Genomic DNA, 10,677 nt, shown 5'->3' with positions numbered 1-10,677 from the left:
TTCATCCAGATTAATGGATCGAATGGTAGATGATCAAAGACCATCAGGGAGTAGAACCGGACTTGGTTATAACTCCAGCTCTTATCAACATGTTCTCTTAACTCGACCAACTGACCCTTCTACTAGTGGAGGTTTAAGTTCTGTCTTTGTCCAAGGACAAACCGAAAATCTTGAGCCAGTGATTAACGCTGAAAATGGAACAGAACCACAATCAATGAGCCAATCTAAAGATTCGGCTGAAACACGAATTGTGGAACCTACGAAAGGAAATTCCCAAAACGGTAACCCGAGAAGTCATCAGACCTCTCGGTATAGACCGCGCAGACTAAACCATCATGGTTTTGTTACAAATGGTCAACCACATGGGAATAACCGATCTAAAGGAATATTCCAAGGCAATAAGAGGCAACACTATTCACAGAGGCAACACAAAGGTAGACCTCAGGGAAGACCGAGCTCTTACCCGAATAGTGTCAAGAATTTCAAAAAGTTTCCTAGCAAGCATAATGGCGGAGATGGTAGACTATATCCCAGTGATGAGGACTGGTTCATGGACTACGAACCAATGACAAGGGAAAAATTTCTGCTCCATCATAGACATAAGCAGACCTCATACACTAGGATAAACTCGAATAAACAAACGCCCCCTCTTCAAAAGGTTTATTCACCGAAGTCATCTCAAGCCTACTATGCTATCCCTTATGATTATCGCGTGTTTAACGGGTATCGTGGACCGAGGATGAACCTTACGAGTTCTAGGTACGCATGGATGCCTAAGCTCACAGCTAACCGTCAAGGACCCAAGAAGGTATGGGTACCTAAAAACACCTAATCTTTGAGTGCAGGGAAACAGGACCATCTGGTATGTAGATAGTGGATGCTCAAGACATATGACGGGAGATAAATCAGAATTGAGAACCTTTAAAGCGAAGAATGGTCCTAAAGTAGTCTTCGGTGGGAACTCAAGTGGACGAACCATAGGCACCGGAGATGTTATGAAGAATGGCTTAATCATTCAAGAAGTTTCTTATGTTGAAGGATTAAAGTTCAATCTTTTGAGCACAAGTCAGTTTTGTGACAAAGGATATAAAGTTGTATTCTCACGAGACCAATGCCAAGTTATCTCAGAGCTAAATCATGAAGTTGTACTAACGGCAAAACGAAGAAAGAATATGTATGTTGTCACATGGAAAACAGTAAGACCGAACACTTGCCTGATCGCTAAAAGCAAGAGAGATCTAAGTTGGGAATGACATCACAAACTCAATCATCTTAATTTCAAAGCCATCAACAAGCTTGCAAGAAAGGAATTGGTTGAAGGGCTACCAAATGTAATCTATGACAAGGATAAGATATGTGAAGCCTGTCAGAAAGGAAAGCAAATCAAGTCTTCTTTTAAGGCAAAATCTCTCAACACTAATTCGAGGCCATTAAGTCTACTTCACATGGACTTATTTGGACCAGTCGATCCAGTCAGTCTAAGTGGAAGAAAGTATACTCTTGTGGTAGTAGATGACTACACGAGATACACATGGACATTATTTCTGAGAAAGAAGAATGAAACTGAAAAGGTTCTTCCAGATTTGCTCCGAAGACTTCAAACCGAAAAGGACTTAAGCATTGTCAAAATTCGGTCTGATCAAGGAACCGAATTTGTGAATAAAGTCATCCAGGACTTCTGTGGACAACATGGTATACTACATCAGCTTTCAGCGGTAAGAACTCCTCAACAGAATGGTGTTGCTGAAAGACGCAACAGAACCCTCAAGGAAGCAGCAAGATCCATGATAGCCTTCTCAGGCTTGCCAAAACGGTTTTGGGCCGAAGCAATAAACACTGCATGTTATACTCAAAACAGGTCTCTCATTCATAAGGTTCATGGAGCTACACCTTATGAGCTCTGGAAGGGCAAAAAACCTGTTGTAAAATACTTTCATATCTTTGGAAGTAAATGCTTTATCCATAACAATGGAAAGTCACATCTAAAGGCGTTTGATGAACGTGCTGATGAAGGGATATTCATGGGATATCCTGAAAAGAGCAAAGCATTTCGAGTGCTAAACAAGCGAACCATGGTGATAGAAGAATCAATACACGTAGTCTTTGACGAATCATCTAAAGAAGACATGGTGATCTCTGAGAAACCACAAACCGATGAAGAAACAAAGGATAGAGAAATTGAAGAACTATCCGAAGGATCAGAATCAGAAGACGATGATTATCCATTATTTCCTAATCATCTACCGAACACTTCATCTCAAATCGAAGTGTTACCGAATGATGATAATGAACCAAATCAATCAGAAGAACAACAAGATGAACGCAATCACGGTGAATCCACAATCGATGAAGGAGCACCACCTACTACTTTTCAACCGGATCTAAAATGGTTGAGGAATCATCCTCAAGATCAAATCATCGGTGACATCCATGATAGTGTACGAACTCGTGCATCCATTCGAGAATGCATGATGGCATGTTTCATATCTCAAGTTGAACCGAAGACTGTAGAGAAGCATTAAATGACTCGGATTGGGTCATAGCCATGCAAGATGAATTGCATCAATTTGAGAGAAACAATGTATGGGAACTGGTTTCACGACCAACTCATCAGAACGTCATTGGAACCAAATGGGTCTTCAGAAACAAGATGAATGAGCAAGGAGTCATTGTTAGGAACAAGGCTCGGTTAGTCGCAAAAGGTTATTGTCAGGAAGAAGGCATTGATTTTGATGAAACCTTCGCTCCTGTTGCTAGACTCGAAGCTATAAGAATCTTTCTAGCATATGCTGCATGGAAAGACTTTAAAGTCTATCAGATGGATGTCAAAAGTGCCTTTTTAAATGGACTTTTGGAAGAAGAAGTATACGTCAAACAGCCACCAGGTTTCATCTCAGAAATCGGGATGGATAAAGTCTATAAACTCAAAAAGGCTTTATATGGTCTAAAACAAGCCCCAAGGGCTTGGTATGACACGTTATCATGCTTTCTTATAAGCTGCGGATTCACGAAGGGAATAATTGACAAAACGCTTTTTAGAATAAAAAATGGAGACCACATCCTATTGGTGCAAATCTATGTAGATGACATCATATTTGGAAGTACTGATTCGGACCTATGTGAGAAATTCTCAAAACTCATGCAAGGTAAATTCGAGATGAGCATGATGGGAGAATTAAACTACTTTTTAGGTCTTCAAGTCAAACAAGAACGAGAGGGGATTTTTATAAATCAAGCAAAATACACCAAGGATCTAATCAAGAAATTTGGAGTTGATGGAAAGTCCTCGGTCAAAATCCCCATGAACACTTCGTTGCGCATGGATATCGATAACGAAGGAAAAGAATTGGATCAGACGAAGTATAGAGGAATCATTGGTTCACTATTATACTTAACGGCTAGTAGACCAGACATATCGTTTGCTATGGGAGTATGTGCTCGTTTTCAAGCCAATCCGAAGGAAAGTGATTTAAGTGCTGCCAAGAAAATACTAAGATATTTGAAAGGGACTCAAAGTGTGGGACTTTGGAACCCGAAGAGTAACGACTTCGATCTAGTTGGATATTCTGATGCGGACTTTGCTGGTTGTAAAATTGATCGAAAGAGCACATCAGGGACATGCCAATTCTTAGGGGGAAGGCTTGTCTCTTGGTTCAGCAAAAAGAAAAACTCTATTGCAACAAGCACTGCTGAAGCCGAATACATAGCGAATGGTAGCTGTTGTGCACAAATACTATGGATGATGCAACAACTCAAGGATTATGGTGTATCCGCAAAAGGAAGTAAGCATTATGTGTGATAACACAAGTGCTATTGCCATAACTCAGAATCCAGTATTGCATTCAAGAACCAAGCATATTGATATCAAATATCATTTCATTCGAGACCATGTGGAGAAAAAGGATATCAAACTCGAGTATGTGAATACCGAGGACCAGCTTGCAGATATTCTCACAAAACCTCTTGCCGAAGCAAGATTCTCCACGTTACGGCATGAGCTCAGTATGATAGAGATGAATTAATGAAGAGACAATCGAACCAATCCAAAACTGAAGAGACGCATTAGTTATGACGCATTGAAATTAATGCAGTCACCAGAATCAGCGTTCACGGACTCACATTAATGGATAAACGCAAATACTTTTGGACGGTTGCAACATTGAATGGTCATTTCAAGGGGATATCAGCCAATAGGAGAGCTCCAACCTCTCTATAAATAGATCACAACAAAGGAAGAGAGAGGTATCCTAACACCTCTTCTTTTGTGTTGTTTCCTATTGTGCAGGAATGGATAAAGGGAAGGGAAAGAAAGCCAGTTCCGAGGAAAAGCCTGCAAAGAAAAGGTTTTCATTTCGGCTCCTACTAAAAGAGGGGACCAGCAAGCTCAATAAATTGAGGGAAGAGAAGGGAGAACCTCTCCAAGGAGACACTTCTGCACATCCTCTAGAACTCTCTGATTCAGATTCTGAGGATTACGTGCCCAAGCCACCAACTATGTCCGTCCCAGGATTCTATTCTGGAGGACTCACTCCACCAGTCGAGGAACCCTTCTGGCTGGATCAAGATCTTGTACCAAGACAAACTCCTCCACCCTCCATAGACAACACTGAAGATGATGCCTGGAATGACATCAAAGGATGGTACCAACAGAATCAGGCTCCAAACCAGCCAAAAAATGCGAACTTTGACGAGGTCTATCTCCGGCACCTTGAGGAGATGCTCGAGCCAGACGATATATCTGATCAGTACTCGGTACTTGAGAATCAACCTGGTTATGGACCGATGCCTCCATCCTAGAACCCTGACGTTGCCCCGAGTGCTCCACCTGCTCCTAGTCCTCCTACCACAGAGAGCAGTCAAGGCCAAAGCCTTATGTCTACTGCTAACAGCAGACATGCGAGGAACAAGGGCAAGGGCAAGGCAAGAAAGTAGTTGTCACTACTTGTAATAAAATCAGGGTTGAGTTGGTTGATCTAATGTGTTGTCTTGGTTGTCATCTGTTATCTTTAAATGAATGAATCTATCTCTCTGCTTGTGTGGTTTGTCTCTCTGTTTCCGAATCCTTCTATCTTACCGAAGAGAAGTATACTCAAAGACTGAAACATACCGAGGAATACTCATTTATCTAACAGTACCGAAGTCTAATAGAGTACATAGTATGTGGTGATAATCGACCTCATGATGACCGAATGATTAAGCTACCGAATCCTTAACTCTTAAGTCCTTATGCATCACACTGGTACTAAGTCTGAAGGGGAACGAAGGATTAAGCATGTATCTTGTTGAACAAGTTTCTCGGAGAAACCCACTTATGATCGTTTAATCCAAAAACGTGGGATCGTGGCGATACACGTGTCAACACTCTATTCGCTGATAACGTTGAGGCATGGGCTCCAACTACACTGAACCGTCAGACGTGAAAGGACGGTCCATGAAAGACGTGATGGTAATGAGTACATCTTTCTCTCTCTTCATTAAATGGTTATTTCATCTTATGAGCATATGATCCTTTTCAGCAAAAGTCTCGACCACGATCGTATGCCATTTTTGCCCCCTCAATAAAGGGCATTTATGGGCTTTTGTCTTATATCCATAAATTTACCCCATTTCTCGTTGATGACCCGACCCACCAATCCTCACCATATAAAACAGCTCTCACCTTTCACTTTTCACCTTTTACCTTCTCATAACACCGTTACCCTCTCAAAAACCTCCTAAACCCTAAAACCTCTACCAAAAACACCAAGAGTTGGCTATCATGTCATCATCAAACTCAAGTTCATCTTCTGGAAGCTCAAACTCATCCTCCGATGAAGTTTCCGGCGCACATGGTCCCGCTCCAAAACCCTCACCCTCACCGGAAAAGACCAAACCTACTCAAGAAAAATCTTTTGTACCGCCAAGGATCATATCCCGCCCATGTGAGGACGTGGAAGTTTTCAAATTCTTCCTCACTACTGTTAAGGGTCAAAAGTCCAAGAATTGCATGGTTAAAGCCGGATCAATGCTCGATGTCAAAGGCTTTCTCGAGAAAGTGCTTGATAAAGATTTTGGAAATCACGTGGTTAAATGTCTCAAGGACGGTAATCTCTACAAATGTGCCACTTTTAAGCACAATGCTTGGTATCCTATTGATATGACACAGTTCTACATAAATGCTGAGGTTCATACTGTTAATGGCCTAAATGAAATTCACTCAGTAGTTCATGGTACTAAAGTTGTTGTTACTCATGAAGATGTACGAAAAGTTTTTGATTTTCCTATTTGTGGAGACAGTTTCCATCCAGATTGTTCTGGAAAGGAATATAGTAAGAAAAAAATGTGGAAAAAGATGAAAGGTTATTCACAACCAAAATCCATTCCATCCATTTTAAAGAAGAAGATGTTAAAAATGGATTATGAATTTACAGTGGATATTCTGAATAAGGTTGTTGAAAGCAAGCAATCCGGCATCGATGAGATTTCGAATAAGAAGATGTGGATGCTTTGTGCACTGTTGGATAACTATTCTGTGGATTGGTCAAGGGGTATCTTTGCATTTTTGGTTGAAAATGTTCAAACAGGTGTTGATCCTGCATACGGATGGTTAGTCAAAGTTCTCGGCTATGGGTTTGTGATCAGTGCCATCCTAAAGGATAAGAAGGTGAAATTGCGCACTGGGACTGCCTCCCATCGAACTCACTATCACATGACCTCAAATCCTCCAAACTATCTCAAGAGAAAGGCAGAAGAATTGGAAGCTGCCCTAAGGAAGGAACAGAAGAAACAAAAGTCTAAATCTTCAAGGAATTCAGTTGACAAGGAAAAGACTGAGGCTTCTAGAGGTCTTGGCTCCGAAGGTTCAACACACCAACCGAAGACACAACCCGAGCCATCAAAACCGAAACTCTCCAAACATGCTGAATCCTCAAAGCCCACCGAATCCTCAGCTGAGGAAGAGGCAGATGTATTGAAAAGACCCTCCAAAAAGCGCAAGGCAGGAGAATTGGAAGCTACCCAAAGAAAGAAGTTAAAGAAACACAAATCCAAACCCTCTAAGGGTTCGGCTGAGAAGGACTTCGCCGAAGTCTCTGAGAGTCACAAGTCTGATAAATCAAAAGGGAAGCAATCCGAATCCTCACATGAGGAAGAGGCAAAAGCATCAAAAGAAATGACTAAGAAGCGAAAGGCGAAACAACTTAAACGTCCGAAAAAGAAGGAAAGGAAGGATCGGACTAAAGAAGTTGAAGCTGAACATGAAACACTATCAACTGCTGTTTTACCAGCAGAAGAGGAACCGAGGCAAACTCAAACTGAGGATCGTAACCGAGTTCTCCCTCCACCTCTTGATCTTTCTAAGGATGATAGTGATGCAGAAGATCAGATGCCTCTTACCAGGCTAATGAAACCGAAGCCTCCCCAACCCGAATCCCTCTCCGCTCAACCTGCTTCCGAGTCAGTGCAACCTCCCGAATCCTTAATTGCTGAAACTCAAGGTCCTATTGCTCCCATAACCAGAGCACAACATTTGGCAATCACTCTGCCACAAAGTAAAAATGAGTCGGATTCCGAATCCACAATGATAGAGGATGACTCTGAGGGGGAAGATGTTGATGTCTGTTATCAATCCTATCGACCGATGCCTGAGATAGTCCGAAGACAGATCACAGAACATATGTCTCCTCTCATGGCTCATATCATGCTCACTCTTGATTATGTTCACAGACACATCTACTTGCAATGGCCACATGTGTCAACTGTTCGGAATGAGGAAATCACCTGGCACAACTGAAACTGAAATACCCGAGTCGTTCCAGCAGCTCACCATCCATCCTGATCATATTTCTCAACAAATCAATGCCGATGAAGCTTTGGCTCAACAGTTGGCCTATGAAGAATCTCTTGATGAGATACCTAATACCGAAGCATTTGCTGAGTTGCCCTCCCATGAAGAAATACTAAGACGAGAACTTGCTTATGTCTATAACTGGCAGGAGTGGCGGATGTCAAGTCTTCGAGTTATTGCCAGCACAATCAGTGAAATGGCCGAAGAAGAAGAATGGGCATTAGAATGGATGGGTACAAGATCAATTTTTGATGCAACAAGGCTGGATGAAATTGAAAGAGTCTTTGCTGAAAAACTTCAAGGAAAAACAACTCGGTTTGGCAAATCTGTTGATTTAAACGTTGGCTACCGAACACCTCGGGAACGCCTTATGATCGAGGACATGAAGATTGCCAAGATCCACAATATCTCTCGAGCACAAACAGAGATAAGGGATCTCAGACATGATGTTGGACTAAGTCATCTGCTTGATGAAGAAGATGATGATGATAATGAGGATTCAGATTCTAAACCGAATGAAGGATGCCGTGATCAAAACGATAGGAAAGATGATGATGACGATGACAATGACGATCCATCTGGGAATAGAATTCCTCCTTCCCATGCATCCCGAACCGTTTAAAATCCAAATACAGGTGAACAGACTACTCATAATCCCAATCAGTCCCAGATTGATGACCCGAGGTCTGCACCCACCGAATCCTTGGAACCGCAGATTATGCTAAGTCCTAGTTCAGCTCGAGATGAAAACTTGGAAGCATCTCGAGGTGCGAATTATGATGGCTTGCATATACTTGATGAAAAGATGATCACATCGGACCTAAATCTCGTTGATGTTGAGGTAGAAGTTCTTCTAGACTACACTTCGGATGGAAACCTGGAAGCGTCCAGAAGTGCCAGTCCCGAAAACTTACCCTCTCCGATCGACGAATCCAATGGTTTGAAACTTGCTGAAGGACATGAACTCGTCTTGGTTCAAGGTGAAAACATGGAAGCACCTACCAAGGACAGTCATGATCACACTGCCGAAGCATCCAAGAGCTCGGACTCTTCTGAGGTAATTATCAATACCTCTTCTGCTTTCACCTCTCTGTTACATGCCATACAGGGACTAGCAAGGACTCAAGATGTTCAATTCAAATCTTTAAATAAGTCCATCGCTAAAATAAAAAAGGATGTCCGAAGGCAGAAAAAGAAGTCCTCCAAAACCAAGACTGATGAAAGGCTTACGGCTCTTGAGAAAAAGATTGATACTGCATTCTCCGAAAATCTCATTTCCCTTGGATCCTTGAAGGACTCGGTAACTGAAATCACAAAAATCCAACGTGACTTGGTTGCCAAACATGCCTTCATTAAAGAGCGTCTTGACCTGTCATGTTCCAAGCTTGAGTATGTCTATGGGAATCAAAACACAATGGGATCCTATGTTTCTGAGTTCGAATGGACTCTCAAACAGCTGCAAGTGTGCATAAATCGGTTGAGCAACAAAGTCGATACTCTTATCGAAGTTAATGATGCCAACAAGGGGGAAGAGATGAAAAGAACTCCTCCGAGTACTTGCAAGGGAAAAGAAATTGTCCGAAGAGATGATGATCAAGACAATAATGATGTCTCATGCGAAAGAAAGGTCATCCTGAACCTCAAGAAAACTCCATCTCCCTCACCATCCCCGAAGAGAACGCAAAATAAACCTTCCGGTGGTGAACCGAGTTCTAAAAGACAAAAGAAACAAACGACTCGAAGAGTAAATGGAGAACCTATTGAATATGTTCCATACAAGGAAGGATCTGGAAAGCCCTATCAGGAATGCAATATTCCACCTTTCTGGAACAAAAAGCAACCCATGGACAGAATGATCTTCTTGAGAGATCAAAATGAAAGAATTTTTGAGCAAAAGAAGAAAGATGAAGAGATCTTCAGAATTCAGCAAGAAGAACAGAAAAGATTTGAGAAAATTGCGAAAGAACTTGAAGACGCAAACAAGATAAACATATCAACTGATGGTCGAGCCAAAATAAATGACATTGTCCAAATCTTGACCGCCATGCAACAAAGTTTCTCCGATGGAATGAATGCTCCCGAACTGATAAAGTGGTGGGACTGGGGAGTCATAAGGGGAGAAAATCTTGGCGAAGTTGTCCAAAATTATCTAATGCTGGAGCTACACAAGAAATATGCTTTCAAAATTGAAGGACTCGACACTGTGAAACCAAGGAAAGAAATCAATGACATGATTCAACTCAAGGAGTACGAAATTTGGGAGAACGAGAAGAAGAAATTTGTAATGTTTTATGAAAAACTCCTTGGTGAATAAAAGACATTTTCTTTTGGGGCTCAGCGTGTGTGCGTTATCTAGTTTTGTCTTACTCCTCGAACTCTTATGTAAAACTTCCCTTTGTGGATAAAGAAAGCCGAATAGAATGAACTTAAGGTGTTGGCATCATCAAAAAGGGGGAAATTGTTAGGAACCCCGAGCTGTTGATCTTGATGATACCCACTATCCGAGGAGACCCCTAACTTTTGTTTTGTCTTTGGAATAGGTTTCTGCTTTGTATCATAGTTCTACAGGATAACCGAATCCTTAGTAACACATTATCCTTGAAAAGGATTCAAGTCATAAACACCGAAGTCTTGAAGAATTCAAGTCATTTTCTTGCATTTAATGATTGTCACCTTTTTAGGGACAAAAGACAAATTGTCCTTGCACAAAAGTGGACAAACGGCTAGAAAGTACTGACATTCTGAAAAAGATGAAAAAACACTACCCATTGGATATTACACACTGGATAATAGGTTTTGAATTTCATTTTCCCTCCAACGGATCTGAAATTCCACCTATAAATACCCTTGTC

Source organism: Ipomoea triloba, chromosome 16 (assembly GCF_003576645.1).
Source record: "Ipomoea triloba cultivar NCNSP0323 chromosome 16, ASM357664v1".
In the NCBI taxonomy this organism is placed as follows: Eukaryota; Viridiplantae; Streptophyta; class Magnoliopsida; order Solanales; family Convolvulaceae; genus Ipomoea; species Ipomoea triloba.
Note: the sequence above shows the minus strand (reverse complement) of the source record.